Source organism: Aquarana catesbeiana, unplaced genomic scaffold (genome assembly GCF_042186555.1).
Source record: "Aquarana catesbeiana isolate 2022-GZ unplaced genomic scaffold, ASM4218655v1 unanchor86, whole genome shotgun sequence".
NCBI lineage: Eukaryota > Metazoa > Chordata > Amphibia > Anura > Ranidae > Aquarana > Aquarana catesbeiana.
In genome coordinates this window covers 614,333-641,982 of record NW_027362746.1, presented here as the reverse complement: position 1 = coordinate 641,982, position 27,650 = coordinate 614,333, and the positions used below count along the sequence as shown (strand labels likewise).

Genomic DNA, 27,650 nt, shown 5'->3' with positions numbered 1-27,650 from the left:
TTCCCACATCACAGCTGCCAAGGCATTTGACCTTTCAGGCAGAGGCGGCATAGACCAATCCCTCAAGGCAGAAGGACTAACGCAAAGGGCAAAGCGCTGGCTTTGAATGCAAGGAGTCACGGGCTACGACCCACCGGCGGCCCCTTCGATAGCTCAGCTGGTAGAGCGGAGGACTGTAGCGTCAACGTAGTAATCCTTAGGTCGCTGGTTCGATTCCGGCTCGAAGGATGCCCTCTTTTACCCTGCCTCTCTCCCCCTTTAACTAGAAGGCACTCTAGAAGGCACTCTAGAAATGTGCAATTGGGAAGCCTTTTAAGGAACTTTGTTTTTATTATTCATGTCTCCCTCGGCCGGTGCGCCGGCCCTCGGCGTGCAGTCTCTGTGGCGCAATCGGTTAGCGCGTTCGGCTGTTAACCGAAAGGTTGGTGGTTCGAGCCCACCCAGGGACGCTCATGTTTTCTCCATTACCTCAGTGGGGCCCGAAGGCTAAAACAAAGCGTGTCCTTTGGCTCTCTTCAGGTGACCGGCAACTGAGCAGACAAACAAGCGTTCACTGGAGACCCTTGCAAATGTACTAGCCGTTTGTTGAAGAGGTTTACATAGTTGATCGAGCCACTTCTTTGGCTCAGGAAGATAACTGCAGCACTTCTAGTCACACCTTAAGACAATCACCATGTGAATGTGTCGATGTTGATTGTCCAAGAACAGGGGGAGGTGTGAAAATTGTAGAACCGCCCTGTTCAAGTTAGATGATCCCATTGTTGGTGGCAGGAAGCCTGCATAGCTATTGGTGCCTAGATCGGCGTGGCTAAAGGTGACAATTGTTGTCAAATCGCTTGGCTAGCTAGAGCGATGTTCAAAATGGGCAGTGCAGATAGTGCCGATGTACAAGCTTCCGTCCCAGTGTATTGCTGGACTTGAAGTACACAGCGATGCAATTGTTGTTAAAGATCCTCCGGAGTTTTTCTGACACTCCAGTGGCTTACGGGGGTGACTATATTTCTCCAAATGTTCTGCTTCTCCCCAGTTTGTTTTCGTGACCTTGTGGATGTTTAGCCAAGACCCAGTCTGGCTAGCCACAAGCTTTCAAAGCACACCTGAGAGGGTCTGTAGACTCTTTTTGTTGTTACCGCGTCAGCCCGATATTGCAGAGTCCTAAGAAGCCCCAGCTTGGGTTCCAGTGGGTGGTGTGAGCCAAAAAGCAGATAGCGGTGTGTGTGGGTAGGTTTCCTGTAGGCCTCCTTGCCCAAATGCACCCCTTTCCTTGCCTTGCAAGACACAGTCCAAAGCGGGTCATTTGCTATTCGATGCCTTCGTCACCGAATAGCAAATGGTGCAATATGATGCCAGCTAAGGGTGTTAGCGTTGTTGCCAGATACTTAGCAATGTTGTGTGTGACAGAGTTGATTCTCTTTGGGAATCAGTAGTCAAAATGGCTGAACCTTGGCCCTGGATAATGCTGGACCTCCTGAGCGAGTTAAAGCATAAGGCCAGAGACTTTTCGAATGCCGAAGAAAGTCTCCACAGTTGTCGCTAAGCCAGGATATCTTAGGAGCTTTCTTCAAGGACCTGGATGACTTGGGTCTTTGCTTAGGGCCGCTTTGCAAGGCCAAAAAGGGATAGGAGTGCGTTGGCCGGGAATCGAACCCGGGTCAACTGCTTGGAAGGCAGCTATGCTCACCACTATACCACCAACGCAAGGCTGTCCGGGGCCTGTGCCACTATCTCTATCCAATTCGTGTCACACGTGGCGCTGATAAGAACCACGCCCCAGCGCAAGGTCAACTTGCTGCCATACGAATTGACCACTAGAAAGATAAGCTCGAAACATTTCCCCGTTTGTAGAGGGAATGGAAGAGAAGCCAGTCGATATGGTAAAGGTGGGGCCGTGCAGTGCGCATGAATGCCACTGACTGGGCCAAAACGTTGCGATGCCATACGCCCAACGTGGGGCTCGAACCCACGACCCTGAGATTAAGAGTCTCATGCTCTACCGACTGAGCTAGCCGGGCTAAGACGCTGCCTCCCGTGTGGCCTCTTGCTACCAACTGACGCCAAACACTTTTTGCTAACTTTCGGCCCAATTTGTTTTGATAGACGCAATGCGCTTCCAAACACTCCTGCGCTTACTTGCTGTCAGGGAGGTACATCACCGTTGCTGCTGTGGTTTTTGGGCTCCCAACAAAACGCGGTAGGTGCTTCGATTGTGTTTTCTCGCTGTGCAAAATGTGAAGCCGAGCTTTCCCACATCACAGCTGCCAAGGCATTTGACCTTTCAGGCAGAGGCGGCATAGACCAATCCCTCAAGGCAGAAGGACTAACGCAAAGGGCAAAGCGCTGGCTTTGAATGCAAGGAGTCACGGGCTACGACCCACCGGCGGCCCCTTCGATAGCTCAGCTGGTAGAGCGGAGGACTGTAGCGTCAACGTAGTAATCCTTAGGTCGCTGGTTCGATTCCGGCTCGAAGGATGCCCTCTTTTACCCTGCCTCTCTCCCCCTTTAACTAGAAGGCACTCTAGAAGGCACTCTAGAAATGTGCAATTGGGAAGCCTTTTAAGGAACTTTGTTTTTATTATTCATGTCTCCCTCGGCCGGTGCGCCGGCCCTCGGCGTGCAGTCTCTGTGGCGCAATCGGTTAGCGCGTTCGGCTGTTAACCGAAAGGTTGGTGGTTCGAGCCCACCCAGGGACGCTCATGTTTTCTCCATTACCTCAGTGGGGCCCGAAGGCTAAAACAAAGCGTGTCCTTTGGCTCTCTTCAGGTGACCGGCAACTGAGCAGACAAACAAGCGTTCACTGGAGACCCTTGCAAATGTACTAGCCGTTTGTTGAAGAGGTTTACATAGTTGATCGAGCCACTTCTTTGGCTCAGGAAGATAACTGCAGCACTTCTAGTCACACCTTAAGACAATCACCATGTGAATGTGTCGATGTTGATTGTCCAAGAACAGGGGGAGGTGTGAAAATTGTAGAACCGCCCTGTTCAAGTTAGATGATCCCATTGTTGGTGGCAGGAAGCCTGCATAGCTATTGGTGCCTAGATCGGCGTGGCTAAAGGTGACAATTGTTGTCAAATCGCTTGGCTAGCTAGAGCGATGTTCAAAATGGGCAGTGCAGATAGTGCCGATGTACAAGCTTCCGTCCCAGTGTATTGCTGGACTTGAAGTACACAGCGATGCAATTGTTGTTAAAGATCCTCCGGAGTTTTTCTGACACTCCAGTGGCTTACGGGGGTGACTATATTTCTCCAAATGTTCTGCTTCTCCCCAGTTTGTTTTCGTGACCTTGTGGATGTTTAGCCAAGACCCAGTCTGGCTAGCCACAAGCTTTCAAAGCACACCTGAGAGGGTCTGTAGACTCTTTTTGTTGTTACCGCGTCAGCCCGATATTGCAGAGTCCTAAGAAGCCCCAGCTTGGGTTCCAGTGGGTGGTGTGAGCCAAAAAGCAGATAGCGGTGTGTGTGGGTAGGTTTCCTGTAGGCCTCCTTGCCCAAATGCACCCCTTTCCTTGCCTTGCAAGACACAGTCCAAAGCGGGTCATTTGCTATTCGATGCCTTCGTCACCGAATAGCAAATGGTGCAATATGATGCCAGCTAAGGGTGTTAGCGTTGTTGCCAGATACTTAGCAATGTTGTGTGTGACAGAGTTGATTCTCTTTGGGAATCAGTAGTCAAAATGGCTGAACCTTGGCCCTGGATAATGCTGGACCTCCTGAGCGAGTTAAAGCATAAGGCCAGAGACTTTTCGAATGCCGAAGAAAGTCTCCACAGTTGTCGCTAAGCCAGGATATCTTAGGAGCTTTCTTCAAGGACCTGGATGACTTGGGTCTTTGCTTAGGGCCGCTTTGCAAGGCCAAAAAGGGATAGGAGTGCGTTGGCCGGGAATCGAACCCGGGTCAACTGCTTGGAAGGCAGCTATGCTCACCACTATACCACCAACGCAAGGCTGTCCGGGGCCTGTGCCACTATCTCTATCCAATTCGTGTCACACGTGGCGCTGATAAGAACCACGCCCCAGCGCAAGGTCAACTTGCTGCCATACGAATTGACCACTAGAAAGATAAGCTCGAAACATTTCCCCGTTTGTAGAGGGAATGGAAGAGAAGCCAGTCGATATGGTAAAGGTGGGGCCGTGCAGTGCGCATGAATGCCACTGACTGGGCCAAAACGTTGCGATGCCATACGCCCAACGTGGGGCTCGAACCCACGACCCTGAGATTAAGAGTCTCATGCTCTACCGACTGAGCTAGCCGGGCTAAGACGCTGCCTCCCGTGTGGCCTCTTGCTACCAACTGACGCCAAACACTTTTTGCTAACTTTCGGCCCAATTTGTTTTGATAGACGCAATGCGCTTCCAAACACTCCTGCGCTTACTTGCTGTCAGGGAGGTACATCACCGTTGCTGCTGTGGTTTTTGGGCTCCCAACAAAACGCGGTAGGTGCTTCGATTGTGTTTTCTCGCTGTGCAAAACGTGAAGCCGAGCTTTCCCACATCACAGCTGCCAAGGCATTTGACCTTTCAGGCAGAGGCGGCATAGACCAATCCCTCAAGGCAGAAGGACTAACGCAAAGGGCAAAGCGCTGGCTTTGAATGCAAGGAGTCACGGGCTACGACCCACCGGCGGCCCCTTCGATAGCTCAGCTGGTAGAGCGGAGGACTGTAGCGTCAACGTAGTAATCCTTAGGTCGCTGGTTCGATTCCGGCTCGAAGGATGCCCTCTTTTACCCTGCCTCTCTCCCCCTTTAACTAGAAGGCACTCTAGAAGGCACTCTAGAAATGTGCAATTGGGAAGCCTTTTAAGGAACTTTGTTTTTATTATTCATGTCTCCCTCGGCCGGTGCGCCGGCCCTCGGCGTGCAGTCTCTGTGGCGCAATCGGTTAGCGCGTTCGGCTGTTAACCGAAAGGTTGGTGGTTCGAGCCCACCCAGGGACGCTCATGTTTTCTCCATTACCTCAGTGGGGCCCGAAGGCTAAAACAAAGCGTGTCCTTTGGCTCTCTTCAGGTGACCGGCAACTGAGCAGACAAACAAGCGTTCACTGGAGACCCTTGCAAATGTACTAGCCGTTTGTTGAAGAGGTTTACATAGTTGATCGAGCCACTTCTTTGGCTCAGGAAGATAACTGCAGCACTTCTAGTCACACCTTAAGACAATCACCATGTGAATGTGTCGATGTTGATTGTCCAAGAACAGGGGGAGGTGTGAAAATTGTAGAACCGCCCTGTTCAAGTTAGATGATCCCATTGTTGGTGGCAGGAAGCCTGCATAGCTATTGGTGCCTAGATCGGCGTGGCTAAAGGTGACAATTGTTGTCAAATCGCTTGGCTAGCTAGAGCGATGTTCAAAATGGGCAGTGCAGATAGTGCCGATGTACAAGCTTCCGTCCCAGTGTATTGCTGGACTTGAAGTACACAGCGATGCAATTGTTGTTAAAGATCCTCCGGAGTTTTTCTGACACTCCAGTGGCTTACGGGGGTGACTATATTTCTCCAAATGTTCTGCTTCTCCCCAGTTTGTTTTCGTGACCTTGTGGATGTTTAGCCAAGACCCAGTCTGGCTAGCCACAAGCTTTCAAAGCACACCTGAGAGGGTCTGTAGACTCTTTTTGTTGTTACCGCGTCAGCCCGATATTGCAGAGTCCTAAGAAGCCCCAGCTTGGGTTCCAGTGGGTGGTGTGAGCCAAAAAGCAGATAGCGGTGTGTGTGGGTAGGTTTCCTGTAGGCCTCCTTGCCCAAATGCACCCCTTTCCTTGCCTTGCAAGACACAGTCCAAAGCGGGTCATTTGCTATTCGATGCCTTCGTCACCGAATAGCAAATGGTGCAATATGATGCCAGCTAAGGGTGTTAGCGTTGTTGCCAGATACTTAGCAATGTTGTGTGTGACAGAGTTGATTCTCTTTGGGAATCAGTAGTCAAAATGGCTGAACCTTGGCCCTGGATAATGCTGGACCTCCTGAGCGAGTTAAAGCATAAGGCCAGAGACTTTTCGAATGCCGAAGAAAGTCTCCACAGTTGTCGCTAAGCCAGGATATCTTAGGAGCTTTCTTCAAGGACCTGGATGACTTGGGTCTTTGCTTAGGGCCGCTTTGCAAGGCCAAAAAGGGATAGGAGTGCGTTGGCCGGGAATCGAACCCGGGTCAACTGCTTGGAAGGCAGCTATGCTCACCACTATACCACCAACGCAAGGCTGTCCGGGGCCTGTGCCACTATCTCTATCCAATTCATGTCACACGTGGCGCTGATAAGAACCACGCCCCAGCGCAAGGTCAACTTGCTGCCATACGAATTGACCACTAGAAAGATAAGCTCGAAACATTTCCCCGTTTGTAGAGGGAATGGAAGAGAAGCCAGTCGATATGGTAAAGGTGGGGCCGTGCAGTGCGCATGAATGCCACTGACTGGGCCAAAACGTTGCGATGCCATACGCCCAACGTGGGGCTCGAACCCACGACCCTGAGATTAAGAGTCTCATGCTCTACCGACTGAGCTAGCCGGGCTAAGACGCTGCCTCCCGTGTGGCCTCTTGCTACCAACTGACGCCAAACACTTTTTGCTAACTTTCGGCCCAATTTGTTTTGATAGACGCAATGCGCTTCCAAACACTCCTGCGCTTACTTGCTGTCAGGGAGGTACATCACCGTTGCTGCTGTGGTTTTTGGGCTCCCAACAAAACGCGGTAGGTGCTTCGATTGTGTTTTCTCGCTGTGCAAAACGTGAAGCCGAGCTTTCCCACATCACAGCTGCCAAGGCATTTGACCTTTCAGGCAGAGGCGGCATAGACCAATCCCTCAAGGCAGAAGGACTAACGCAAAGGGCAAAGCGCTGGCTTTGAATGCAAGGAGTCACGGGCTACGACCCACCGGCGGGCCCTTCGATAGCTCAGCTGGTAGAGCGGAGGACTGTAGCGTCAACGTAGTAATCCTTAGGTCGCTGGTTCGATTCCGGCTCGAAGGATGCCCTCTTTTACCCTGCCTCTCTCCCCCTTTAACTAGAAGGCACTCTAGAAGGCACTCTAGAAATGTGCAATTGGGAAGCCTTTTAAGGAACTTTGTTTTTATTATTCATGTCTCCCTCGGCCGGTGCGCCGGCCCTCGGCGTGCAGTCTCTGTGGCGCAATCGGTTAGCGCGTTCGGCTGTTAACCGAAAGGTTGGTGGTTCGAGCCCACCCAGGGACGCTCATGTTTTCTCCATTACCTCAGTGGGGCCCGAAGGCTAAAACAAAGCGTGTCCTTTGGCTCTCTTCAGGTGACCGGCAACTGAGCAGACAAACAAGCGTTCACTGGAGACCCTTGCAAATGTACTAGCCGTTTGTTGAAGAGGTTTACATAGTTGATCGAGCCACTTCTTTGGCTCAGGAAGATAACTGCAGCACTTCTAGTCACACCTTAAGACAATCACCATGTGAATGTGTCGATGTTGATTGTCCAAGAACAGGGGGAGGTGTGAAAATTGTAGAACCGCCCTGTTCAAGTTAGATGATCCCATTGTTGGTGGCAGGAAGCCTGCATAGCTATTGGTGCCTAGATCGGCGTGGCTAAAGGTGACAATTGTTGTCAAATCGCTTGGCTAGCTAGAGCGATGTTCAAAATGGGCAGTGCAGATAGTGCCGATGTACAAGCTTCCGTCCCAGTGTATTGCTGGACTTGAAGTACACAGCGATGCAATTGTTGTTAAAGATCCTCCGGAGTTTTTCTGACACTCCAGTGGCTTACGGGGGTGACTATATTTCTCCAAATGTTCTGCTTCTCCCCAGTTTGTTTTCGTGACCTTGTGGATGTTTAGCCAAGACCCAGTCTGGCTAGCCACAAGCTTTCAAAGCACACCTGAGAGGGTCTGTAGACTCTTTTTGTTGTTACCGCGTCAGCCCGATATTGCAGAGTCCTAAGAAGCCCCAGCTTGGGTTCCAGTGGGTGGTGTGAGCCAAAAAGCAGATAGCGGTGTGTGTGGGTAGGTTTCCTGTAGGCCTCCTTGCCCAAATGCACCCCTTTCCTTGCCTTGCAAGACACAGTCCAAAGCGGGTCATTTGCTATTCGATGCCTTCGTCACCGAATAGCAAATGGTGCAATATGATGCCAGCTAAGGGTGTTAGCGTTGTTGCCAGATACTTAGCAATGTTGTGTGTGACAGAGTTGATTCTCTTTGGGAATCAGTAGTCAAAATGGCTGAACCTTGGCCCTGGATAATGCTGGACCTCCTGAGCGAGTTAAAGCATAAGGCCAGAGACTTTTCGAATGCCGAAGAAAGTCTCCACAGTTGTCGCTAAGCCAGGATATCTTAGGAGCTTTCTTCAAGGACCTGGATGACTTGGGTCTTTGCTTAGGGCCGCTTTGCAAGGCCAAAAAGGGATAGGAGTGCGTTGGCCGGGAATCGAACCCGGGTCAACTGCTTGGAAGGCAGCTATGCTCACCACTATACCACCAACGCAAGGCTGTCCGGGGCCTGTGCCACTATCTCTATCCAATTCGTGTCACACGTGGCGCTGATAAGAACCACGCCCCAGCGCAAGGTCAACTTGCTGCCATACGAATTGACCACTAGAAAGATAAGCTCGAAACATTTCCCCGTTTGTAGAGGGAATGGAAGAGAAGCCAGTCGATATGGTAAAGGTGGGGCCGTGCAGTGCGCATGAATGCCACTGACTGGGCCAAAACGTTGCGATGCCATACGCCCAACGTGGGGCTCGAACCCACGACCCTGAGATTAAGAGTCTCATGCTCTACCGACTGAGCTAGCCGGGCTAAGACGCTGCCTCCCGTGTGGCCTTTTGCTACCAACTGACGCCAAACACTTTTTGCTAACTTTCGGCCCAATTTGTTTTGATAGACGCAATGCGCTTCCAAACACTCCTGCGCTTACTTGCTGTCAGGGAGGTACATCACCGTTGCTGCTGTGGTTTTTGGGCTCCCAACAAAACGCGGTAGGTGCTTCGATTGTGTTTTCTCGCTGTGCAAAACGTGAAGCCGAGCTTTCCCACATCACAGCTGCCAAGGCATTTGACCTTTCAGGCAGAGGCGGCATAGACCAATCCCTCAAGGCAGAAGGACTAACGCAAAGGGCAAAGCGCTGGCTTTGAATGCAAGGAGTCACGGGCTACGACCCACCGGCGGCCCCTTCGATAGCTCAGCTGGTAGAGCGGAGGACTGTAGCGTCAACGTAGTAATCCTTAGGTCGCTGGTTCGATTCCGGCTCGAAGGATGCCCTCTTTTACCCTGCCTCTCTCCCCCTTTAACTAGAAGGCACTCTAGAAGGCACTCTAGAAATGTGCAATTGGGAAGCCTTTTAAGGAACTTTGTTTTTATTATTCATGTCTCCCTCGGCCGGTGCGCCGGCCCTCGGCGTGCAGTCTCTGTGGCGCAATCGGTTAGCGCGTTCGGCTGTTAACCGAAAGGTTGGTGGTTCGAGCCCACCCAGGGACGCTCATGTTTTCTCCATTACCTCAGTGGGGCCCGAAGGCTAAAACAAAGCGTGTCCTTTGGCTCTCTTCAGGTGACCGGCAACTGAGCAGACAAACAAGCGTTCACTGGAGACCCTTGCAAATGTACTAGCCGTTTGTTGAAGAGGTTTACATAGTTGATCGAGCCACTTCTTTGGCTCAGGAAGATAACTGCAGCACTTCTAGTCACACCTTAAGACAATCACCATGTGAATGTGTCGATGTTGATTGTCCAAGAACAGGGGGAGGTGTGAAAATTGTAGAACCGCCCTGTTCAAGTTAGATGATCCCATTGTTGGTGGCAGGAAGCCTGCATAGCTATTGGTGCCTAGATCGGCGTGGCTAAAGGTGACAATTGTTGTCAAATCGCTTGGCTAGCTAGAGCGATGTTCAAAATGGGCAGTGCAGATAGTGCCGATGTACAAGCTTCCGTCCCAGTGTATTGCTGGACTTGAAGTACACAGCGATGCAATTGTTGTTAAAGATCCTCCGGAGTTTTTCTGACACTCCAGTGGCTTACGGGGGTGACTATATTTCTCCAAATGTTCTGCTTCTCCCCAGTTTGTTTTCGTGACCTTGTGGATGTTTAGCCAAGACCCAGTCTGGCTAGCCACAAGCTTTCAAAGCACACCTGAGAGGGTCTGTAGACTCTTTTTGTTGTTACCGCGTCAGCCCGATATTGCAGAGTCCTAAGAAGCCCCAGCTTGGGTTCCAGTGGGTGGTGTGAGCCAAAAAGCAGATAGCGGTGTGTGTGGGTAGGTTTCCTGTAGGCCTCCTTGCCCAAATGCACCCTTTTCCTTGCCTTGCAAGACACAGTCCAAAGCGGGTCATTTGCTATTCGATGCCTTCGTCACCGAATAGCAAATGGTGCAATATGATGCCAGCTAAGGATGTTAGCGTTGTTGCCAGATACTTAGCAATGTTGTGTGTGACAGAGTTGATTCTCTTTGGGAATCAGTAGTCAAAATGGCTGAACCTTGGCCCTGGATAATGCTGGACCTCCTGAGCGAGTTAAAGCATAAGGCCAGAGACTTTTCGAATGCCGAAGAAAGTCTCCACAGTTGTCGCTAAGCCAGGATATCTTAGGAGCTTTCTTCAAGGACCTGGATGACTTGGGTCTTTGCTTAGGGCCGCTTTGCAAGGCCAAAAAGGGATAGGAGTGCGTTGGCCGGGAATCGAACCCGGGTCAACTGCTTGGAAGGCAGCTATGCTCACCACTATACCACCAACGCAAGGCTGTCTGGGGCCTGTGCCACTATCTCTATCCAATTCGTGTCACACGTGGCGCTGATAAGAACCACGCCCCAGCGCAAGGTCAACTTGCTGCCATACGAATTGACTACTAGAAAGATAAGCTCGAAACATTTCCCCGTTTGTAGAGGGAATGGAAGAGAAGCCAGTCGATATGGTAAAGGTGGGGCCGTGCAGTGCGCATGAATGCCACTGACTGGGCCAAAACGTTGCGATGCCATACGCCCAACGTGGGGCTCGAACCCACGACCCTGAGATTAAGAGTCTCATGCTCTACCGACTGAGCTAGCCGGGCTAAGACGCTGCCTCCCGTGTGGCCTCTTGCTACCAACTGACGCCAAACACTTTTTGCTAACTTTCGGCCCAATTTGTTTTGATAGACGCAATGCGCTTCCAAACACTCCTGCGCTTACTTGCTGTCAGGGAGGTACATCACCGTTGCTGCTGTGGTTTTTGGGCTCCCAACAAAACGCGGTAGGTGCTTCGATTGTGTTTTCTCGCTGTGCAAAACGTGAAGCCGAGCTTTCCCACATCACAGCTGCCAAGGCATTTGACCTTTCAGGCAGAGGCGGCATAGACCAATCCCTCAAGGCAGAAGGACTAACGCAAAGGGCAAAGCGCTGGCTTTGAATGCAAGGAGTCACGGGCTACGACCCACCGGCGGCCCCTTCGATAGCTCAGCTGGTAGAGCGGAGGACTGTAGCGTCAACGTAGTAATCCTTAGGTCGCTGGTTCGATTCCAGCTCGAAGGATGCCCTCTTTTACCCTGCCTCTCTCCCCCTTTAACTAGAAGGCACTCTAGAAGGCACTCTAGAAATGTGCAATTGGGAAGCCTTTTAAGGAACTTTGTTTTTATTATTCATGTCTCCCTCGGCCGGTGCGCCGGCCCTCGGCGTGCAGTCTCTGTGGCGCAATCGGTTAGCGCGTTCGGCTGTTAACCGAAAGCTTGGTGGTTCGAGCCCACCCAGGGACGCTCATGTTTTCTCCATTACCTCAGTGGGGCCCGAAGGCTAAAACAAAGCGTGTCCTTTGGCTCTCTTCAGGTGACCGGCAACTGAGCAGACAAACAAGCGTTCACTGGAGACCCTTGCAAATGTACTAGCCGTTTGTTGAAGAGGTTTACATAGTTGATCGAGCCACTTCTTTGGCTCAGGAAGATAACTGCAGCACTTCTAGTCACACCTTAAGACAATCACCATGTGAATGTGTCGATGTTGATTGTCCAAGAACAGGGGGAGGTGTGAAAATTGTAGAACCGCCCTGTTCAAGTTAGATGATCCCATTGTTGGTGGCAGGAAGCCTGCATAGCTATTGGTGCCTAGATCGGCGTGGCTAAAGGTGACAATTGTTGTCAAATCGCTTGGCTAGCTAGAGCGATGTTCAAAATGGGCAGTGCAGATAGTGCCGATGTACAAGCTTCCGTCCCAGTGTATTGCTGGACTTGAAGTACACAGCGATGCAATTGTTGTTAAAGATCCTCCGGAGTTTTTCTGACACTCCAGTGGCTTACGGGGGTGACTATATTTCTCCAAATGTTCTGCTTCTCCCCAGTTTGTTTTCGTGACCTTGTGGATGTTTAGCCAAGACCCAGTCTGGCTAGCCACAAGCTTTCAAAGCACACCTGAGAGGGTCTGTAGACTCTTTTTGTTGTTACCGCGTCAGCCCGATATTGCAGAGTCCTAAGAAGCCCCAGCTTGGGTTCCAGTGGGTGGTGTGAGCCAAAAAGCAGATAGCGGTGTGTGTGGGTAGGTTTCCTGTAGGCCTCCTTGCCCAAATGCACCCTTTTCCTTGCCTTGCAAGACACAGTCCAAAGCGGGTCATTTGCTATTCGATGCCTTCGTCACCGAATAGCAAATGGTGCAATATGATGCCAGCTAAGGGTGTTAGCGTTGTTGCCAGATACTTAGCAATGTTGTGTGTGACAGAGTTGATTCTCTTTGGGAATCAGTAGTCAAAATGGCTGAACCTTGGCCCTGGATAATGCTGGACCTCCTGAGCGAGTTAAAGCATAAGGCCAGAGACTTTTCGAATGCCGAAGAAAGTCTCCACAGTTGTCGCTAAGCCAGGATATCTTAGGAGCTTTCTTCAAGGACCTGGATGACTTGGGTCTTTGCTTAGGGCCGCTTTGCAAGGCCAAAAAGGGATAGGAGTGCGTTGGCCGGGAATCGAACCCGGGTCAACTGCTTGGAAGGCAGCTATGCTCACCACTATACCACCAACGCAAGGCTGTCCGGGGCCTGTGCCACTATCTCTATCCAATTCGTGTCACACGTGGCGCTGATAAGAACCACGCCCCAGCGCAAGGTCAACTTGCTGCCATACGAATTGACTACTAGAAAGATAAGCTCGAAACATTTCCCCGTTTGTAGAGGGAATGGAAGAGAAGCCAGTCGATATGGTAAAGGTGGGGCCGTGCAGTGCGCATGAATGCCACTGACTGGGCCAAAACGTTGCGATGCCATACGCCCAACGTGGGGCTCGAACCCACGACCCTGAGATTAAGAGTCTCATGCTCTACCGACTGAGCTAGCCGGGCTAAGACGCTGCCTCCCGTGTGGCCTCTTGCTACCAACTGACGCCAAACACTTTTTGCTAACTTTCGGCCCAATTTGTTTTGATAGACGCAATGCGCTTCCAAACACTCCTGCGCTTACTTGCTGTCAGGGAGGTACATCACCGTTGCTGCTGTGGTTTTTGGGCTCCCAACAAAACGCGGTAGGTGCTTCGATTGTGTTTTCTCGCTGTGCAAAACGTGAAGCCGAGCTTTCCCACATCACAGCTGCCAAGGCATTTGACCTTTCAGGCAGAGGCGGCATAGACCAATCCCTCAAGGCAGAAGGACTAACGCAAAGGGCAAAGCGCTGGCTTTGAATGCAAGGAGTCACGGGCTACGACCCACCGGCGGCCCCTTCGATAGCTCAGCTGGTAGAGCGGAGGACTGTAGCGTCAACGTAGTAATCCTTAGGTCGCTGGTTCGATTCCGGCTCGAAGGATGCCCTCTTTTACCCTGCCTCTCTCCCCCTTTAACTAGAAGGCACTCTAGAAGGCACTCTAGAAATGTGCAATTGGGAAGCCTTTTAAGGAACTTTGTTTTTATTATTCATGTCTCCCTCGGCCGGTGCGCCGGCCCTCGGCGTGCAGTCTCTGTGGCGCAATCGGTTAGCGCGTTCGGCTGTTAACCGAAAGGTTGGTGGTTCGAGCCCACCCAGGGACGCTCATGTTTTCTCCATTACCTCAGTGGGGCCCGAAGGCTAAAACAAAGCGTGTCCTTTGGCTCTCTTCAGGTGACCGGCAACTGAGCAGACAAACAAGCGTTCACTGGAGACCCTTGCAAATGTACTAGCCGTTTGTTGAAGAGGTTTACATAGTTGATCGAGCCACTTCTTTGGCTCAGGAAGATAACTGCAGCACTTCTAGTCACACCTTAAGACAATCACCATGTGAATGTGTCGATGTTGATTGTCCAAGAACAGGGGGAGGTGTGAAAATTGTAGAACCGCCCTGTTCAAGTTAGATGATCCCATTGTTGGTGGCAGGAAGCCTGCATAGCTATTGGTGCCTAGATCGGCGTGGCTAAAGGTGACAATTGTTGTCAAATCGCTTGGCTAGCTAGAGCGATGTTCAAAATGGGCAGTGCAGATAGTGCCGATGTACAAGCTTCCGTCCCAGTGTATTGCTGGACTTGAAGTACACAGCGATGCAATTGTTGTTAAAGATCCTCCGGAGTTTTTCTGACACTCCAGTGGCTTACGGGGGTGACTATATTTCTCCAAATGTTCTGCTTCTCCCCAGTTTGTTTTCGTGACCTTGTGGATGTTTAGCCAAGACCCAGTCTGGCTAGCCACAAGCTTTCAAAGCACACCTGAGAGGGTCTGTAGACTCTTTTTGTTGTTACCGCGTCAGCCCGATATTGCAGAGTCCTAAGAAGCCCCAGCTTGGGTTCCAGTGGGTGGTGTGAGCCAAAAAGCAGATAGCGGTGTGTGTGGGTAGGTTTCCTGTAGGCCTCCTTGCCCAAATGCACCCTTTTCCTTGCCTTGCAAGACACAGTCCAAAGCGGGTCATTTGCTATTCGATGCCTTCGTCACCGAATAGCAAATGGTGCAATATGATGCCAGCTAAGGGTGTTAGCGTTGTTGCCAGATACTTAGCAATGTTGTGTGTGACAGAGTTGATTCTCTTTGGGAATCAGTAGTCAAAATGGCTGAACCTTGGCCCTGGATAATGCTGGACCTCCTGAGCGAGTTAAAGCATAAGGCCAGAGACTTTTCGAATGCCGAAGAAAGTCTCCACAGTTGTCGCTAAGCCAGGATATCTTAGGAGCTTTCTTCAAGGACCTGGATGACTTGGGTCTTTGCTTAGGGCCGCTTTGCAAGGCCAAAAAGGGATAGGAGTGCGTTGGCCGGGAATCGAACCCGGGTCAACTGCTTGGAAGGCAGCTATGCTCACCACTATACCACCAACGCAAGGCTGTCCGGGGCCTGTGCCACTATCTCTATCCAATTCGTGTCACACGTGGCGCTGATAAGAACCACGCCCCAGCGCAAGGTCAACTTGCTGCCATACGAATTGACCACTAGAAAGATAAGCTCGAAACATTTCCCCGTTTGTAGAGGGAATGGAAGAGAAGCCAGTCGATATGGTAAAGGTGGGGCCGTGCAGTGCGCATGAATGCCACTGACTGGGCCAAAACGTTGCGATGCCATACGCCCAACGTGGGGCTCGAACCCACGACCCTGAGATTAAGAGTCTCATGCTCTACCGACTGAGCTAGCCGGGCTAAGACGCTGCCTCCCGTGTGGCCTTTTGCTACCAACTGACGCCAAACACTTTTTGCTAACTTTCGGCCCAATTTGTTTTGATAGACGCAATGCGCTTCCAAACACTCCTGCGCTTACTTGCTGTCAGGGAGGTACATCACCGTTGCTGCTGTGGTTTTTGGGCTCCCAACAAAACGCGGTAGGTGCTTCGATTGTGTTTTCTCGCTGTGCAAAACGTGAAGCCGAGCTTTCCCACATCACAGCTGCCAAGGCATTTGACCTTTCAGGCAGAGGCGGCATAGACCAATCCCTCAAGGCAGAAGGACTAACGCAAAGGGCAAAGCGCTGGCTTTGAATGCAAGGAGTCACGGGCTACGACCCACCGGCGGCCCCTTCGATAGCTCAGCTGGTAGAGCGGAGGACTGTAGCGTCAACGTAGTAATCCTTAGGTCGCTGGTTCGATTCCGGCTCGAAGGATGCCCTCTTTTACCCTGCCTCTCTCCCCCTTTAACTAGAAGGCACTCTAGAAGGCACTCTAGAAATGTGCAATTGGGAAGCCTTTTAAGGAACTTTGTTTTTATTATTCATGTCTCCCTCGGCCGGTGCGCCGGCCCTCGGCGTGCAGTCTCTGTGGCGCAATCGGTTAGCGCGTTCGGCTGTTAACCGAAAGGTTGGTGGTTCGAGCCCACCCAGGGACGCTCATGTTTTCTCCATTACCTCAGTGGGGCCCGAAGGCTAAAACAAAGCGTGTCCTTTGGCTCTCTTCAGGTGACCGGCAACTGAGCAGACAAACAAGCGTTCACTGGAGACCCTTGCAAATGTACTAGCCGTTTGTTGAAGAGGTTTACATAGTTGATCGAGCCACTTCTTTGGCTCAGGAAGATAACTGCAGCACTTCTAGTCACACCTTAAGACAATCACCATGTGAATGTGTCGATGTTGATTGTCCAAGAACAGGGGGAGGTGTGAAAATTGTAGAACCGCCCTGTTCAAGTTAGATGATCCCATTGTTGGTGGCAGGAAGCCTGCATAGCTATTGGTGCCTAGATCGACGTGGCTAAAGGTGACAATTGTTGTCAAATCGCTTGGCTAGCTAGAGCGATGTTCAAAATGGGCAGTGCAGATAGTGCCGATGTACAAGCTTCCGTCCCAGTGTATTGCTGGACTTGAAGTACACAGCGATGCAATTGTTGTTAAAGATCCTCCGGAGTTTTTCTGACACTCCAGTGGCTTACGGGGGTGACTATATTTCTCCAAATGTTCTGCTTCTCCCCAGTTTGTTTTCGTGACCTTGTGGATGTTTAGCCAAGACCCAGTCTGGCTAGCCACAAGCTTTCAAAGCACACCTGAGAGGGTCTGTAGACTCTTTTTGTTGTTACCGCGTCAGCCCGATATTGCAGAGTCCTAAGAAGCCCCAGCTTGGGTTCCAGTGGGTGGTGTGAGCCAAAAAGCAGATAGCGGTGTGTGTGGGTAGGTTTCCTGTAGGCCTCCTTGCCCAAATGCACCCTTTTCCTTGCCTTGCAAGACACAGTCCAAAGCGGGTCATTTGCTATTCGATGCCTTCGTCACCGAATAGCAAATGGTGCAATATGATGCCAGCTAAGGGTGTTAGCGTTGTTGCCAGATACTTAGCAATGTTGTGTGTGACAGAGTTGATTCTCTTTGGGAATCAGTAGTCAAAATGGCTGAACCTTGGCCCTGGATAATGCTGGACCTCCTGAGCGAGTTAAAGCATAAGGCCAGAGACTTTTCGAATGCCGAAGAAAGTCTCCACAGTTGTCGCTAAGCCAGGATATCTTAGGAGCTTTCTTCAAGGACCTGGGTGACTTGGGTCTTTGCTTAGGGCCGCTTTGCAAGGCCAAAAAGGGATAGGAGTGCGTTGGCCGGGAATCGAACCCGGGTCAACTGCTTGGAAGGCAGCTATGCTCACCACTATACCACCAACGCAAGGCTGTCCGGGGCCTGTGCCACTATCTCTATCCAATTCGTGTCACACGTGGCGCTGATAAGAACCACGCCCCAGCGCAAGGTCAACTTGCTGCCATACGAATTGACCACTAGAAAGATAAGCTCGAAACATTTCCCCGTTTGTAGAGGGAATGGAAGAGAAGCCAGTCGATATGGTAAAGGTGGGGCCGTGCAGTGCGCATGAATGCCACTGACTGGGCCAAAACGTTGCGATGCCATACGCCCAACGTGGGGCTCGAACCCACGACCCTGAGATTAAGAGTCTCATGCTCTACCGACTGAGCTAGCCGGGCTAAGACGCTGCCTCCCGTGTGGCCTCTTGCTACCAACTGACGCCAAACACTTTTTGCTAACTTTCGGCCCAATTTGTTTTGATAGACGCAATGCGCTTCCAAACACTCCTGCGCTTACTTGCTGTCAGGGAGGTACATCACCGTTGCTGCTGTGGTTTTTGGGCTCCCAACAAAACGCGGTAGGTGCTTCGATTGTGTTTTCTCGCTGTGCAAAACGTGAAGCCGAGCTTTCCCACATCACAGCTGCCAAGGCATTTGACCTTTCAGGCAGAGGCGGCATAGACCAATCCCTCAAGGCAGAAGGACTAACGCAAAGGGCAAAGCGCTGGCTTTGAATGCAAGGAGTCACGGGCTACGACCCACCGGCGGGCCCTTCGATAGCTCAGCTGGTAGAGCGGAGGACTGTAGCGTCAACGTAGTAATCCTTAGGTCGCTGGTTCGATTCCGGCTCGAAGGATGCCCTCTTTTACCCTGCCTCTCTCCCCCTTTAACTAGAAGGCACTCTAGAAGGCACTCTAGAAATGTGCAATTGGGAAGCCTTTTAAGGAACTTTGTTTTTATTATTCATGTCTCCCTCGGCCGGTGCGCCGGCCCTCGGCGTGCAGTCTCTGTGGCGCAATCGGTTAGCGCGTTCGGCTGTTAACCGAAAGGTTGGTGGTTCGAGCCCACCCAGGGACGCTCATGTTTTCTCCATTACCTCAGTGGGGCCCGAAGGCTAAAACAAAGCGTGTCCTTTGGCTCTCTTCAGGTGACCGGCAACTGAGCAGACAAACAAGCGTTCACTGGAGACCCTTGCAAATGTACTAGCCGTTTGTTGAAGAGGTTTACATAGTTGATCGAGCCACTTCTTTGGCTCAGGAAGATAACTGCAGCACTTCTAGTCACACCTTAAGACAATCACCATGTGAATGTGTCGATGTTGATTGTCCAAGAACAGGGGGAGGTGTGAAAATTGTAGAACCGCCCTGTTCAAGTTAGATGATCCCATTGTTGGTGGCAGGAAGCCTGCATAGCTATTGGTGCCTAGATCGGCGTGGCTAAAGGTGACAATTGTTGTCAAATCGCTTGGCTAGCTAGAGCGATGTTCAAAATGGGCAGTGCAGATAGTGCCGATGTACAAGCTTCCGTCCCAGTGTATTGCTGGACTTGAAGTACACAGCGATGCAATTGTTGTTAAAGATCCTCCGGAGTTTTTCTGACACTCCAGTGGCTTACGGGGGTGACTATATTTCTCCAAATGTTCTGCTTCTCCCCAGTTTGTTTTCGTGACCTTGTGGATGTTTAGCCAAGACCCAGTCTGGCTAGCCACAAGCTTTCAAAGCACACCTGAGAGGGTCTGTAGACTCTTTTTGTTGTTACCGCGTCAGCCCGATATTGCAGAGTCCTAAGAAGCCCCAGCTTGGGTTCCAGTGGGTGGTGTGAGCCAAAAAGCAGATAGCGGTGTGTGTGGGTAGGTTTCCTGTAGGCCTCCTTGCCCAAATGCACCCCTTTCCTTGCCTTGCAAGACACAGTCCAAAGCGGGTCATTTGCTATTCGATGCCTTCGTCACCGAATAGCAAATGGTGCAATATGATGCCAGCTAAGGGTGTTAGCGTTGTTGCCAGATACTTAGCAATGTTGTGTGTGACAGAGTTGATTCTCTTTGGGAATCAGTAGTCAAAATGGCTGAACCTTGGCCCTGGATAATGCTGGACCTCCTGAGCGAGTTAAAGCATAAGGCCAGAGACTTTTCGAATGCCGAAGAAAGTCTCCACAGTTGTCGCTAAGCCAGGATATCTTAGGAGCTTTCTTCAAGGACCTGGATGACTTGGGTCTTTGCTTAGGGCCGCTTTGCAAGGCCAAAAAGGGATAGGAGTGCGTTGGCCGGGAATCGAACCCGGGTCAACTGCTTGGAAGGCAGCTATGCTCACCACTATACCACCAACGCAAGGCTGTCCGGGGCCTGTGCCACTATCTCTATCCAATTCGTGTCACACGTGGCGCTGATAAGAACCACGCCCCAGCGCAAGGTCAACTTGCTGCCATACGAATTGACCACTAGAAAGATAAGCTCGAAACATTTCCCCGTTTGTAGAGGGAATGGAAGAGAAGCCAGTCGATATGGTAAAGGTGGGGCCGTGCAGTGCGCATGAATGCCACTGACTGGGCCAAAACGTTGCGATGCCATACGCCCAACGTGGGGCTCGAACCCACGACCCTGAGATTAAGAGTCTCATGCTCTACCGACTGAGCTAGCCGGGCTAAGACGCTGCCTCCCGTGTGGCCTTTTGCTACCAACTGACGCCAAACACTTTTTGCTAACTTTCGGCCCAATTTGTTTTGATAGACGCAATGCGCTTCCAAACACTCCTGCGCTTACTTGCTGTCAGGGAGGTACATCACCGTTGCTGCTGTGGTTTTTGGGCTCCCAACAAAACGCGGTAGGTGCTTCGATTGTGTTTTCTCGCTGTGCAAAACGTGAAGCCGAGCTTTCCCACATCACAGCTGCCAAGGCATTTGACCTTTCAGGCAGAGGCGGCATAGACCAATCCCTCAAGGCAGAAGGACTAACGCAAAGGGCAAAGCGCTGGCTTTGAATGCAAGGAGTCACGGGCTACGACCCACCGGCGGCCCCTTCGATAGCTCAGCTGGTAGAGCGGAGGACTGTAGCGTCAACGTAGTAATCCTTAGGTCGCTGGTTCGATTCCGGCTCGAAGGATGCCCTCTTTTACCCTGCCTCTCTCCCCCTTTAACTAGAAGGCACTCTAGAAGGCACTCTAGAAATGTGCAATTGGGAAGCCTTTTAAGGAACTTTGTTTTTATTATTCATGTCTCCCTCGGCCGGTGCGCCGGCCCTCGGCGTGCAGTCTCTGTGGCGCAATCGGTTAGCGCGTTCGGCTGTTAACCGAAAGGTTGGTGGTTCGAGCCCACCCAGGGACGCTCATGTTTTCTCCATTACCTCAGTGGGGCCCGAAGGCTAAAACAAAGCGTGTCCTTTGGCTCTCTTCAGGTGACCGGCAACTGAGCAGACAAACAAGCGTTCACTGGAGACCCTTGCAAATGTACTAGCCGTTTGTTGAAGAGGTTTACATAGTTGATCGAGCCACTTCTTTGGCTCAGGAAGATAACTGCAGCACTTCTAGTCACACCTTAAGACAATCACCATGTGAATGTGTCGATGTTGATTGTCCAAGAACAGGGGGAGGTGTGAAAATTGTAGAACCGCCCTGTTCAAGTTAGATGATCCCATTGTTGGTGGCAGGAAGCCTGCATAGCTATTGGTGCCTAGATCGGCGTGGCTAAAGGTGACAATTGTTGTCAAATCGCTTGGCTAGCTAGAGCGATGTTCAAAATGGGCAGTGCAGATAGTGCCGATGTACAAGCTTCCGTCCCAGTGTATTGCTGGACTTGAAGTACACAGCGATGCAATTGTTGTTAAAGATCCTCCGGAGTTTTTCTGACACTCCAGTGGCTTACGGGGGTGACTATATTTCTCCAAATGTTCTGCTTCTCCCCAGTTTGTTTTCGTGACCTTGTGGATGTTTAGCCAAGACCCAGTCTGGCTAGCCACAAGCTTTCAAAGCACACCTGAGAGGGTCTGTAGACTCTTTTTGTTGTTACCGCGTCAGCCCGATATTGCAGAGTCCTAAGAAGCCCCAGCTTGGGTTCCAGTGGGTGGTGTGAGCCAAAAAGCAGATAGCGGTGTGTGTGGGTAGGTTTCCTGTAGGCCTCCTTGCCCAAATGCACCCTTTTCCTTGCCTTGCAAGACACAGTCCAAAGCGGGTCATTTGCTATTCGATGCCTTCGTCACCGAATAGCAAATGGTGCAATATGATGCCAGCTAAGGGTGTTAGCGTTGTTGCCAGATACTTAGCAATGTTGTGTGTGACAGAGTTGATTCTCTTTGGGAATCAGTAGTCAAAATGGCTGAACCTTGGCCCTGGATAATGCTGGACCTCCTGAGCGAGTTAAAGCATAAGGCCAGAGACTTTTCGAATGCCGAAGAAAGTCTCCACAGTTGTCGCTAAGCCAGGATATCTTAGGAGCTTTCTTCAAGGACCTGGATGACTTGGGTCTTTGCTTAGGGCCGCTTTGCAAGGCCAAAAAGGGATAGGAGTGCGTTGGCCGGGAATCGAACCCGGGTCAACTGCTTGGAAGGCAGCTATGCTCACCACTATACCACCAACGCAAGGCTGTCCGGGGCCTGTGCCACTATCTCTATCCAATTCGTGTCACACGTGGCGCTGATAAGAACCACGCCCCAGCGCAAGGTCAACTTGCTGCCATACGAATTGACTACTAGAAAGATAAGCTCGAAACATTTCCCCGTTTGTAGAGGGAATGGAAGAGAAGCCAGTCGATATGGTAAAGGTGGGGCCGTGCAGTGCGCATGAATGCCACTGACTGGGCCAAAACGTTGCGATGCCATACGCCCAACGTGGGGCTCGAACCCACGACCCTGAGATTAAGAGTCTCATGCTCTACCGACTGAGCTAGCCGGGCTAAGACGCTGCCTCCCGTGTGGCCTCTTGCTACCAACTGACGCCAAACACTTTTTGCTAACTTTCGGCCCAATTTGTTTTGATAGACGCAATGCGCTTCCAAACACTCCTGCGCTTACTTGCTGTCAGGGAGGTACATCACCGTTGCTGCTGTGGTTTTTGGGCTCCCAACAAAACGCGGTAGGTGCTTCGATTGTGTTTTCTCGCTGTGCAAAACGTGAAGCCGAGCTTTCCCACATCACAGCTGCCAAGGCATTTGACCTTTCAGGCAGAGGCGGCATAGACCAATCCCTCAAGGCAGAAGGACTAACGCAAAGGGCAAAGCGCTGGCTTTGAATGCAAGGAGTCACGGGCTACGACCCACCGGCGGCCCCTTCGATAGCTCAGCTGGTAGAGCGGAGGACTGTAGCGTCAACGTAGTAATCCTTAGGTCGCTGGTTCGATTCCGGCTCGAAGGATGCCCTCTTTTACCCTGCCTCTCTCCCCCTTTAACTAGAAGGCACTCTAGAAGGCACTCTAGAAATGTGCAATTGGGAAGCCTTTTAAGGAACTTTGTTTTTATTATTCATGTCTCCCTCGGCCGGTGCGCCGGCCCTCGGCGTGCAGTCTCTGTGGCGCAATCGGTTAGCGCGTTCGGCTGTTAACCGAAAGGTTGGTGGTTCGAGCCCACCCAGGGACGCTCATGTTTTCTCCATTACCTCAGTGGGGCCCGAAGGCTAAAACAAAGCGTGTCCTTTGGCTCTCTTCAGGTGACCGGCAACTGAGCAGACAAACAAGCGTTCACTGGAGACCCTTGCAAATGTACTAGCCGTTTGTTGAAGAGGTTTACATAGTTGATCGAGCCACTTCTTTGGCTCAGGAAGATAACTGCAGCACTTCTAGTCACACCTTAAGACAATCACCATGTGAATGTGTCGATGTTGATTGTCCAAGAACAGGGGGAGGTGTGAAAATTGTAGAACCGCCCTGTTCAAGTTAGATGATCCCATTGTTGGTGGCAGGAAGCCTGCATAGCTATTGGTGCCTAGATCGGCGTGGCTAAAGGTGACAATTGTTGTCAAATCGCTTGGCTAGCTAGAGCGATGTTCAAAATGGGCAGTGCAGATAGTGCCGATGTACAAGCTTCCGTCCCAGTGTATTGCTGGACTTGAAGTACACAGCGATGCAATTGTTGTTAAAGATCCTCCGGAGTTTTTCTGACACTCCAGTGGCTTACGGGGGTGACTATATTTCTCCAAATGTTCTGCTTCTCCCCAGTTTGTTTTCGTGACCTTGTGGATGTTTAGCCAAGACCCAGTCTGGCTAGCCACAAGCTTTCAAAGCACACCTGAGAGGGTCTGTAGACTCTTTTTGTTGTTACCGCGTCAGCCCGATATTGCAGAGTCCTAAGAAGCCCCAGCTTGGGTTCCAGTGGGTGGTGTGAGCCAAAAAGCAGATAGCGGTGTGTGTGGGTAGGTTTCCTGTAGGCCTCCTTGCCCAAATGCACCCTTTTCCTTGCCTTGCAAGACACAGTCCAAAGCGGGTCATTTGCTATTCGATGCCTTCGTCACCGAATAGCAAATGGTGCAATATGATGCCAGCTAAGGGTGTTAGCGTTGTTGCCAGATACTTAGCAATGTTGTGTGTGACAGAGTTGATTCTCTTTGGGAATCAGTAGTCAAAATGGCTGAACCTTGGCCCTGGATAATGCTGGACCTCCTGAGCGAGTTAAAGCATAAGGCCAGAGACTTTTCGAATGCCGAAGAAAGTCTCCACAGTTGTCGCTAAGCCAGGATATCTTAGGAGCTTTCTTCAAGGACCTGGATGACTTGGGTCTTTGCTTAGGGCCGCTTTGCAAGGCCAAAAAGGGATAGGAGTGCGTTGGCCGGGAATCGAACCCGGGTCAACTGCTTGGAAGGCAGCTATGCTCACCACTATACCACCAACGCAAGGCTGTCCGGGGCCTGTGCCACTATCTCTATCCAATTCGTGTCACACGTGGCACTGATAAGAACCACGCCCCAGCGCAAGGTCAACTTGCTGCCATACGAATTGACTACTAGAAAGATAAGCTCGAAACATTTCCCCGTTTGTAGAGGGAATGGAAGAGAAGCCAGTCGATATGGTAAAGGTGGGGCCGTGCAGTGCGCATGAATGCCACTGACTGGGCCAAAACGTTGCGATGCCATACGCCCAACGTGGGGCTCGAACCCACGACCCTGAGATTAAGAGTCTCATGCTCTACCGACTGAGCTAGCCGGGCTAAGACGCTGCCTCCCGTGTGGCCTCTTGCTACCAACTGACGCCAAACACTTTTTGCTAACTTTCGGCCCAATTTGTTTTGATAGACGCAATGCGCTTCCAAACACTCCTGCGCTTACTTGCTGTCAGGGAGGTACATCACCGTTGCTGCTGTGGTTTTTGGGCTCCCAACAAAACGCGGTAGGTGCTTCGATTGTGTTTTCTCGCTGTGCAAAACGTGAAGCCGAGCTTTCCCACATCACAGCTGCCAAGGCATTTGACCTTTCAGGCAGAGGCGGCATAGACCAATCCCTCAAGGCAGAAGGACTAACGCAAAGGGCAAAGCGCTGGCTTTGAATGCAAGGAGTCACGGGCTACGACCCACCGGCGGGCCCTTCGATAGCTCAGCTGGTAGAGCGGAGGACTGTAGCGTCAACGTAGTAATCCTTAGGTCGCTGGTTCGATTCCGGCTCGAAGGATGCCCTCTTTTACCCTGCCTCTCTCCCCCTTTAACTAGAAGGCACTCTAGAAGGCACTCTAGAAATGTGCAATTGGGAAGCCTTTTAAGGAACTTTGTTTTTATTATTCATGTCTCCCTCGGCCGGTGCGCCGGCCCTCGGCGTGCAGTCTCTGTGGCGCAATCGGTTAGCGCGTTCGGCTGTTAACCGAAAGGTTGGTGGTTCGAGCCCACCCAGGGACGCTCATGTTTTCTCCATTACCTCAGTGGGGCCCGAAGGCTAAAACAAAGCGTGTCCTTTGGCTCTCTTCAGGTGACCGGCAACTGAGCAGACAAACAAGCGTTCACTGGAGACCCTTGCAAATGTACTAGCCGTTTGTTGAAGAGGTTTACATAGTTGATCGAGCCACTTCTTTGGCTCAGGAAGATAACTGCAGCACTTCTAGTCACACCTTAAGACAATCACCATGTGAATGTGTCGATGTTGATTGTCCAAGAACAGGGGGAGGTGTGAAAATTGTAGAACCGCCCTGTTCAAGTTAGATGATCCCATTGTTGGTGGCAGGAAGCCTGCATAGCTATTGGTGCCTAGATCGGCGTGGCTAAAGGTGACAATTGTTGTCAAATCGCTTGGCTAACTAGAGCGATGTTCAAAATGGGCAGTGCAGATAGTGCCGATGTACAAGCTTCCGTCCCAGTGTATTGCTGGACTTGAAGTACACAGCGATGCAATTGTTGTTAAAGATCCTCCGGAGTTTTTCTGACACTCCAGTGGCTTACGGGGGTGACTATATTTCTCCAAATGTTCTGCTTCTCCCCAGTTTGTTTTCGTGACCTTGTGGATGTTTAGCCAAGACCCAGTCTGGCTAGCCACAAGCTTTCAAAGCACACCTGAGAGGGTCTGTAGACTCTTTTTGTTGTTACCGCGTCAGCCCGATATTGCAGAGTCCTAAGAAGCCCCAGCTTGGGTTCCAGTGGGTGGTGTGAGCCAAAAAGCAGATAGCGGTGTGTGTGGGTAGGTTTCCTGTAGGCCTCCTTGCCCAAATGCACCCCTTTCCTTGCCTTGCAAGACACAGTCCAAAGCGGGTCATTTGCTATTCGATGCCTTCGTCACCGAATAGCAAATGGTGCAATATGATGCCAGCTAAGGGTGTTAGCGTTGTTGCCAGATACTTAGCAATGTTGTGTGTGACAGAGTTGATTCTCTTTGGGAATCAGTAGTCAAAATGGCTGAACCTTGGCCCTGGATAATGCTGGACCTCCTGAGCGAGTTAAAGCATAAGGCCAGAGACTTTTCGAATGCCGAAGAAAGTCTCCACAGTTGTCGCTAAGCCAGGATATCTTAGGAGCTTTCTTCAAGGACCTGGATGACTTGGGTCTTTGCTTAGGGCCGCTTTGCAAGGCCAAAAAGGGATAGGAGTGCGTTGGCCGGGAATCGAACCCGGGTCAACTGCTTGGAAGGCAGCTATGCTCACCACTATACCACCAACGCAAGGCTGTCCGGGGCCTGTGCCACTATCTCTATCCAATTCGTGTCACACGTGGCGCTGATAAGAACCACGCCCCAGCGCAAGGTCAACTTGCTGCCATACGAATTGACCACTAGAAAGATAAGCTCGAAACATTTCCCCGTTTGTAGAGGGAATGGAAGAGAAGCCAGTCGATATGGTAAAGGTGGGGCCGTGCAGTGCGCATGAATGCCACTGACTGGGCCAAAACGTTGCGATGCCATACGCCCAACGTGGGGCTCGAACCCACGACCCTGAGATTAAGAGTCTCATGCTCTACCGACTGAGCTAGCCGGGCTAAGACGCTGCCTCCCGTGTGGCCTTTTGCTACCAACTGACGCCAAACACTTTTTGCTAACTTTCGGCCCAATTTGTTTTGATAGACGCAATGCGCTTCCAAACACTCCTGCGCTTACTTGCTGTCAGGGAGGTACATCACCGTTGCTGCTGTGGTTTTTGGGCTCCCAACAAAACGCGGTAGGTGCTTCGATTGTGTTTTCTCGCTGTGCAAAACGTGAAGCCGAGCTTTCCCACATCACAGCTGCCAAGGCATTTGACCTTTCAGGCAGAGGCGGCATAGACCAATCCCTCAAGGCAGAAGGACTAACGCAAAGGGCAAAGCGCTGGCTTTGAATGCAAGGAGTCACGGGCTACGACCCACCGGCGGCCCCTTCGATAGCTCAGCTGGTAGAGCGGAGGACTGTAGCGTCAACGTAGTAATCCTTAGGTCGCTGGTTCGATTCCGGCTCGAAGGATGCCCTCTTTTACCCTGCCTCTCTCCCCCTTTAACTAGAAGGCACTCTAGAAGGCACTCTAGAAATGTGCAATTGGGAAGCCTTTTAAGGAACTTTGTTTTTATTATTCATGTCTCCCTCGGCCGGTGCGCCGGCCCTCGGCGTGCAGTCTCTGTGGCGCAATCGGTTAGCGCGTTCGGCTGTTAACCGAAAGGTTGGTGGTTCGAGCCCACCCAGGGACGCTCATGTTTTCTCCATTACCTCAGTGGGGCCCGAAGGCTAAAACAAAGCGTGTCCTTTGGCTCTCTTCAGGTGACCGGCAACTGAGCAGACAAACAAGCGTTCACTGGAGACCCTTGCAAATGTACTAGCCGTTTGTTGAAGAGGTTTACATAGTTGATCGAGCCACTTCTTTGGCTCAGGAAGATAACTGCAGCACTTCTAGTCACACCTTAAGACAATCACCATGTGAATGTGTCGATGTTGATTGTCCAAGAACAGGGGGAGGTGTGAAAATTGTAGAACCGCCCTGTTCAAGTTAGATGATCCCA

General features: G+C 51.3%; 49 non-coding genes across 49 annotated transcripts; 25 read left to right on the top strand and 24 right to left on the bottom strand.

Annotated features, from left to right (window-relative positions):
- The first annotated feature begins 142 nt into the window (after positions 1 to 142).
- TRNAY-GUA (transfer RNA tyrosine (anticodon GUA)) lies at positions 143 to 228 on the top strand. The gene is given in 2 exon segments: positions 143 to 179; positions 193 to 228. It is a non-coding gene; the product is annotated as a tRNA-Tyr (tRNA).
- Positions 229 to 375: 147 nt separating this feature from the next.
- TRNAN-GUU (transfer RNA asparagine (anticodon GUU)) lies at positions 376 to 449 on the top strand. The gene has a single exon. It is a non-coding gene; the product is annotated as a tRNA-Asn (tRNA).
- A 1,177-nt stretch (positions 450 to 1,626) lies between these two features.
- TRNAG-UCC (transfer RNA glycine (anticodon UCC)) lies at positions 1,627 to 1,698 on the bottom strand. The gene has a single exon. It is a non-coding gene; the product is annotated as a tRNA-Gly (tRNA).
- Positions 1,699 to 1,939: 241 nt separating this feature from the next.
- Positions 1,940 to 2,012, bottom strand: TRNAK-CUU (transfer RNA lysine (anticodon CUU)). The gene has a single exon. It is a non-coding gene; the product is annotated as a tRNA-Lys (tRNA).
- A 371-nt stretch (positions 2,013 to 2,383) lies between these two features.
- TRNAY-GUA (transfer RNA tyrosine (anticodon GUA)) lies at positions 2,384 to 2,469 on the top strand. Its single transcript is given in 2 exon segments — positions 2,384 to 2,420; positions 2,434 to 2,469. It is a non-coding gene; the product is annotated as a tRNA-Tyr (tRNA).
- A 147-nt stretch (positions 2,470 to 2,616) lies between these two features.
- TRNAN-GUU (transfer RNA asparagine (anticodon GUU)) lies at positions 2,617 to 2,690 on the top strand. Its single transcript has one exon. It is a non-coding gene; the product is annotated as a tRNA-Asn (tRNA).
- A 1,177-nt stretch (positions 2,691 to 3,867) lies between these two features.
- Positions 3,868 to 3,939, bottom strand: TRNAG-UCC (transfer RNA glycine (anticodon UCC)). Its single transcript has one exon. It is a non-coding gene; the product is annotated as a tRNA-Gly (tRNA).
- Positions 3,940 to 4,180: 241 nt separating this feature from the next.
- On the bottom strand, positions 4,181 to 4,253 carry TRNAK-CUU (transfer RNA lysine (anticodon CUU)). Its single transcript has one exon. It is a non-coding gene; the product is annotated as a tRNA-Lys (tRNA).
- A 371-nt stretch (positions 4,254 to 4,624) lies between these two features.
- Positions 4,625 to 4,710, top strand: TRNAY-GUA (transfer RNA tyrosine (anticodon GUA)). Its single transcript is given in 2 exon segments — positions 4,625 to 4,661; positions 4,675 to 4,710. It is a non-coding gene; the product is annotated as a tRNA-Tyr (tRNA).
- Positions 4,711 to 4,857: 147 nt separating this feature from the next.
- On the top strand, positions 4,858 to 4,931 carry TRNAN-GUU (transfer RNA asparagine (anticodon GUU)). Its single transcript has one exon. It is a non-coding gene; the product is annotated as a tRNA-Asn (tRNA).
- A 1,177-nt stretch (positions 4,932 to 6,108) lies between these two features.
- TRNAG-UCC (transfer RNA glycine (anticodon UCC)) lies at positions 6,109 to 6,180 on the bottom strand. The gene has a single exon. It is a non-coding gene; the product is annotated as a tRNA-Gly (tRNA).
- A 241-nt stretch (positions 6,181 to 6,421) lies between these two features.
- On the bottom strand, positions 6,422 to 6,494 carry TRNAK-CUU (transfer RNA lysine (anticodon CUU)). The gene has a single exon. It is a non-coding gene; the product is annotated as a tRNA-Lys (tRNA).
- A 371-nt stretch (positions 6,495 to 6,865) lies between these two features.
- TRNAY-GUA (transfer RNA tyrosine (anticodon GUA)) lies at positions 6,866 to 6,951 on the top strand. Its single transcript is given in 2 exon segments — positions 6,866 to 6,902; positions 6,916 to 6,951. It is a non-coding gene; the product is annotated as a tRNA-Tyr (tRNA).
- A 147-nt stretch (positions 6,952 to 7,098) lies between these two features.
- TRNAN-GUU (transfer RNA asparagine (anticodon GUU)) lies at positions 7,099 to 7,172 on the top strand. Its single transcript has one exon. It is a non-coding gene; the product is annotated as a tRNA-Asn (tRNA).
- A 1,177-nt stretch (positions 7,173 to 8,349) lies between these two features.
- Positions 8,350 to 8,421, bottom strand: TRNAG-UCC (transfer RNA glycine (anticodon UCC)). The gene has a single exon. It is a non-coding gene; the product is annotated as a tRNA-Gly (tRNA).
- A 241-nt stretch (positions 8,422 to 8,662) lies between these two features.
- TRNAK-CUU (transfer RNA lysine (anticodon CUU)) lies at positions 8,663 to 8,735 on the bottom strand. Its single transcript has one exon. It is a non-coding gene; the product is annotated as a tRNA-Lys (tRNA).
- A 371-nt stretch (positions 8,736 to 9,106) lies between these two features.
- On the top strand, positions 9,107 to 9,192 carry TRNAY-GUA (transfer RNA tyrosine (anticodon GUA)). Its single transcript is given in 2 exon segments — positions 9,107 to 9,143; positions 9,157 to 9,192. It is a non-coding gene; the product is annotated as a tRNA-Tyr (tRNA).
- Positions 9,193 to 9,339: 147 nt separating this feature from the next.
- TRNAN-GUU (transfer RNA asparagine (anticodon GUU)) lies at positions 9,340 to 9,413 on the top strand. Its single transcript has one exon. It is a non-coding gene; the product is annotated as a tRNA-Asn (tRNA).
- A 1,177-nt stretch (positions 9,414 to 10,590) lies between these two features.
- Positions 10,591 to 10,662, bottom strand: TRNAG-UCC (transfer RNA glycine (anticodon UCC)). Its single transcript has one exon. It is a non-coding gene; the product is annotated as a tRNA-Gly (tRNA).
- Positions 10,663 to 10,903: 241 nt separating this feature from the next.
- Positions 10,904 to 10,976, bottom strand: TRNAK-CUU (transfer RNA lysine (anticodon CUU)). Its single transcript has one exon. It is a non-coding gene; the product is annotated as a tRNA-Lys (tRNA).
- Positions 10,977 to 11,347: 371 nt separating this feature from the next.
- TRNAY-GUA (transfer RNA tyrosine (anticodon GUA)) lies at positions 11,348 to 11,433 on the top strand. Its single transcript is given in 2 exon segments — positions 11,348 to 11,384; positions 11,398 to 11,433. It is a non-coding gene; the product is annotated as a tRNA-Tyr (tRNA).
- A 1,398-nt stretch (positions 11,434 to 12,831) lies between these two features.
- TRNAG-UCC (transfer RNA glycine (anticodon UCC)) lies at positions 12,832 to 12,903 on the bottom strand. Its single transcript has one exon. It is a non-coding gene; the product is annotated as a tRNA-Gly (tRNA).
- Positions 12,904 to 13,144: 241 nt separating this feature from the next.
- TRNAK-CUU (transfer RNA lysine (anticodon CUU)) lies at positions 13,145 to 13,217 on the bottom strand. The gene has a single exon. It is a non-coding gene; the product is annotated as a tRNA-Lys (tRNA).
- Positions 13,218 to 13,588: 371 nt separating this feature from the next.
- TRNAY-GUA (transfer RNA tyrosine (anticodon GUA)) lies at positions 13,589 to 13,674 on the top strand. The gene is given in 2 exon segments: positions 13,589 to 13,625; positions 13,639 to 13,674. It is a non-coding gene; the product is annotated as a tRNA-Tyr (tRNA).
- A 147-nt stretch (positions 13,675 to 13,821) lies between these two features.
- TRNAN-GUU (transfer RNA asparagine (anticodon GUU)) lies at positions 13,822 to 13,895 on the top strand. Its single transcript has one exon. It is a non-coding gene; the product is annotated as a tRNA-Asn (tRNA).
- Positions 13,896 to 15,072: 1,177 nt separating this feature from the next.
- On the bottom strand, positions 15,073 to 15,144 carry TRNAG-UCC (transfer RNA glycine (anticodon UCC)). Its single transcript has one exon. It is a non-coding gene; the product is annotated as a tRNA-Gly (tRNA).
- A 241-nt stretch (positions 15,145 to 15,385) lies between these two features.
- Positions 15,386 to 15,458, bottom strand: TRNAK-CUU (transfer RNA lysine (anticodon CUU)). Its single transcript has one exon. It is a non-coding gene; the product is annotated as a tRNA-Lys (tRNA).
- Positions 15,459 to 15,829: 371 nt separating this feature from the next.
- TRNAY-GUA (transfer RNA tyrosine (anticodon GUA)) lies at positions 15,830 to 15,915 on the top strand. Its single transcript is given in 2 exon segments — positions 15,830 to 15,866; positions 15,880 to 15,915. It is a non-coding gene; the product is annotated as a tRNA-Tyr (tRNA).
- A 147-nt stretch (positions 15,916 to 16,062) lies between these two features.
- On the top strand, positions 16,063 to 16,136 carry TRNAN-GUU (transfer RNA asparagine (anticodon GUU)). Its single transcript has one exon. It is a non-coding gene; the product is annotated as a tRNA-Asn (tRNA).
- A 1,177-nt stretch (positions 16,137 to 17,313) lies between these two features.
- TRNAG-UCC (transfer RNA glycine (anticodon UCC)) lies at positions 17,314 to 17,385 on the bottom strand. The gene has a single exon. It is a non-coding gene; the product is annotated as a tRNA-Gly (tRNA).
- A 241-nt stretch (positions 17,386 to 17,626) lies between these two features.
- On the bottom strand, positions 17,627 to 17,699 carry TRNAK-CUU (transfer RNA lysine (anticodon CUU)). Its single transcript has one exon. It is a non-coding gene; the product is annotated as a tRNA-Lys (tRNA).
- Positions 17,700 to 18,070: 371 nt separating this feature from the next.
- TRNAY-GUA (transfer RNA tyrosine (anticodon GUA)) lies at positions 18,071 to 18,156 on the top strand. Its single transcript is given in 2 exon segments — positions 18,071 to 18,107; positions 18,121 to 18,156. It is a non-coding gene; the product is annotated as a tRNA-Tyr (tRNA).
- Positions 18,157 to 18,303: 147 nt separating this feature from the next.
- TRNAN-GUU (transfer RNA asparagine (anticodon GUU)) lies at positions 18,304 to 18,377 on the top strand. The gene has a single exon. It is a non-coding gene; the product is annotated as a tRNA-Asn (tRNA).
- Positions 18,378 to 19,554: 1,177 nt separating this feature from the next.
- TRNAG-UCC (transfer RNA glycine (anticodon UCC)) lies at positions 19,555 to 19,626 on the bottom strand. Its single transcript has one exon. It is a non-coding gene; the product is annotated as a tRNA-Gly (tRNA).
- A 241-nt stretch (positions 19,627 to 19,867) lies between these two features.
- TRNAK-CUU (transfer RNA lysine (anticodon CUU)) lies at positions 19,868 to 19,940 on the bottom strand. Its single transcript has one exon. It is a non-coding gene; the product is annotated as a tRNA-Lys (tRNA).
- A 371-nt stretch (positions 19,941 to 20,311) lies between these two features.
- On the top strand, positions 20,312 to 20,397 carry TRNAY-GUA (transfer RNA tyrosine (anticodon GUA)). The gene is given in 2 exon segments: positions 20,312 to 20,348; positions 20,362 to 20,397. It is a non-coding gene; the product is annotated as a tRNA-Tyr (tRNA).
- A 147-nt stretch (positions 20,398 to 20,544) lies between these two features.
- Positions 20,545 to 20,618, top strand: TRNAN-GUU (transfer RNA asparagine (anticodon GUU)). Its single transcript has one exon. It is a non-coding gene; the product is annotated as a tRNA-Asn (tRNA).
- Positions 20,619 to 21,795: 1,177 nt separating this feature from the next.
- Positions 21,796 to 21,867, bottom strand: TRNAG-UCC (transfer RNA glycine (anticodon UCC)). The gene has a single exon. It is a non-coding gene; the product is annotated as a tRNA-Gly (tRNA).
- A 241-nt stretch (positions 21,868 to 22,108) lies between these two features.
- Positions 22,109 to 22,181, bottom strand: TRNAK-CUU (transfer RNA lysine (anticodon CUU)). Its single transcript has one exon. It is a non-coding gene; the product is annotated as a tRNA-Lys (tRNA).
- Positions 22,182 to 22,552: 371 nt separating this feature from the next.
- Positions 22,553 to 22,638, top strand: TRNAY-GUA (transfer RNA tyrosine (anticodon GUA)). Its single transcript is given in 2 exon segments — positions 22,553 to 22,589; positions 22,603 to 22,638. It is a non-coding gene; the product is annotated as a tRNA-Tyr (tRNA).
- Positions 22,639 to 22,785: 147 nt separating this feature from the next.
- Positions 22,786 to 22,859, top strand: TRNAN-GUU (transfer RNA asparagine (anticodon GUU)). Its single transcript has one exon. It is a non-coding gene; the product is annotated as a tRNA-Asn (tRNA).
- A 1,177-nt stretch (positions 22,860 to 24,036) lies between these two features.
- On the bottom strand, positions 24,037 to 24,108 carry TRNAG-UCC (transfer RNA glycine (anticodon UCC)). Its single transcript has one exon. It is a non-coding gene; the product is annotated as a tRNA-Gly (tRNA).
- Positions 24,109 to 24,349: 241 nt separating this feature from the next.
- TRNAK-CUU (transfer RNA lysine (anticodon CUU)) lies at positions 24,350 to 24,422 on the bottom strand. Its single transcript has one exon. It is a non-coding gene; the product is annotated as a tRNA-Lys (tRNA).
- Positions 24,423 to 24,793: 371 nt separating this feature from the next.
- Positions 24,794 to 24,879, top strand: TRNAY-GUA (transfer RNA tyrosine (anticodon GUA)). Its single transcript is given in 2 exon segments — positions 24,794 to 24,830; positions 24,844 to 24,879. It is a non-coding gene; the product is annotated as a tRNA-Tyr (tRNA).
- Positions 24,880 to 25,026: 147 nt separating this feature from the next.
- On the top strand, positions 25,027 to 25,100 carry TRNAN-GUU (transfer RNA asparagine (anticodon GUU)). The gene has a single exon. It is a non-coding gene; the product is annotated as a tRNA-Asn (tRNA).
- Positions 25,101 to 26,277: 1,177 nt separating this feature from the next.
- Positions 26,278 to 26,349, bottom strand: TRNAG-UCC (transfer RNA glycine (anticodon UCC)). The gene has a single exon. It is a non-coding gene; the product is annotated as a tRNA-Gly (tRNA).
- A 241-nt stretch (positions 26,350 to 26,590) lies between these two features.
- Positions 26,591 to 26,663, bottom strand: TRNAK-CUU (transfer RNA lysine (anticodon CUU)). Its single transcript has one exon. It is a non-coding gene; the product is annotated as a tRNA-Lys (tRNA).
- Positions 26,664 to 27,034: 371 nt separating this feature from the next.
- Positions 27,035 to 27,120, top strand: TRNAY-GUA (transfer RNA tyrosine (anticodon GUA)). Its single transcript is given in 2 exon segments — positions 27,035 to 27,071; positions 27,085 to 27,120. It is a non-coding gene; the product is annotated as a tRNA-Tyr (tRNA).
- A 147-nt stretch (positions 27,121 to 27,267) lies between these two features.
- Positions 27,268 to 27,341, top strand: TRNAN-GUU (transfer RNA asparagine (anticodon GUU)). The gene has a single exon. It is a non-coding gene; the product is annotated as a tRNA-Asn (tRNA).
- Positions 27,342 to 27,650: the final 309 nt, after the last annotated feature.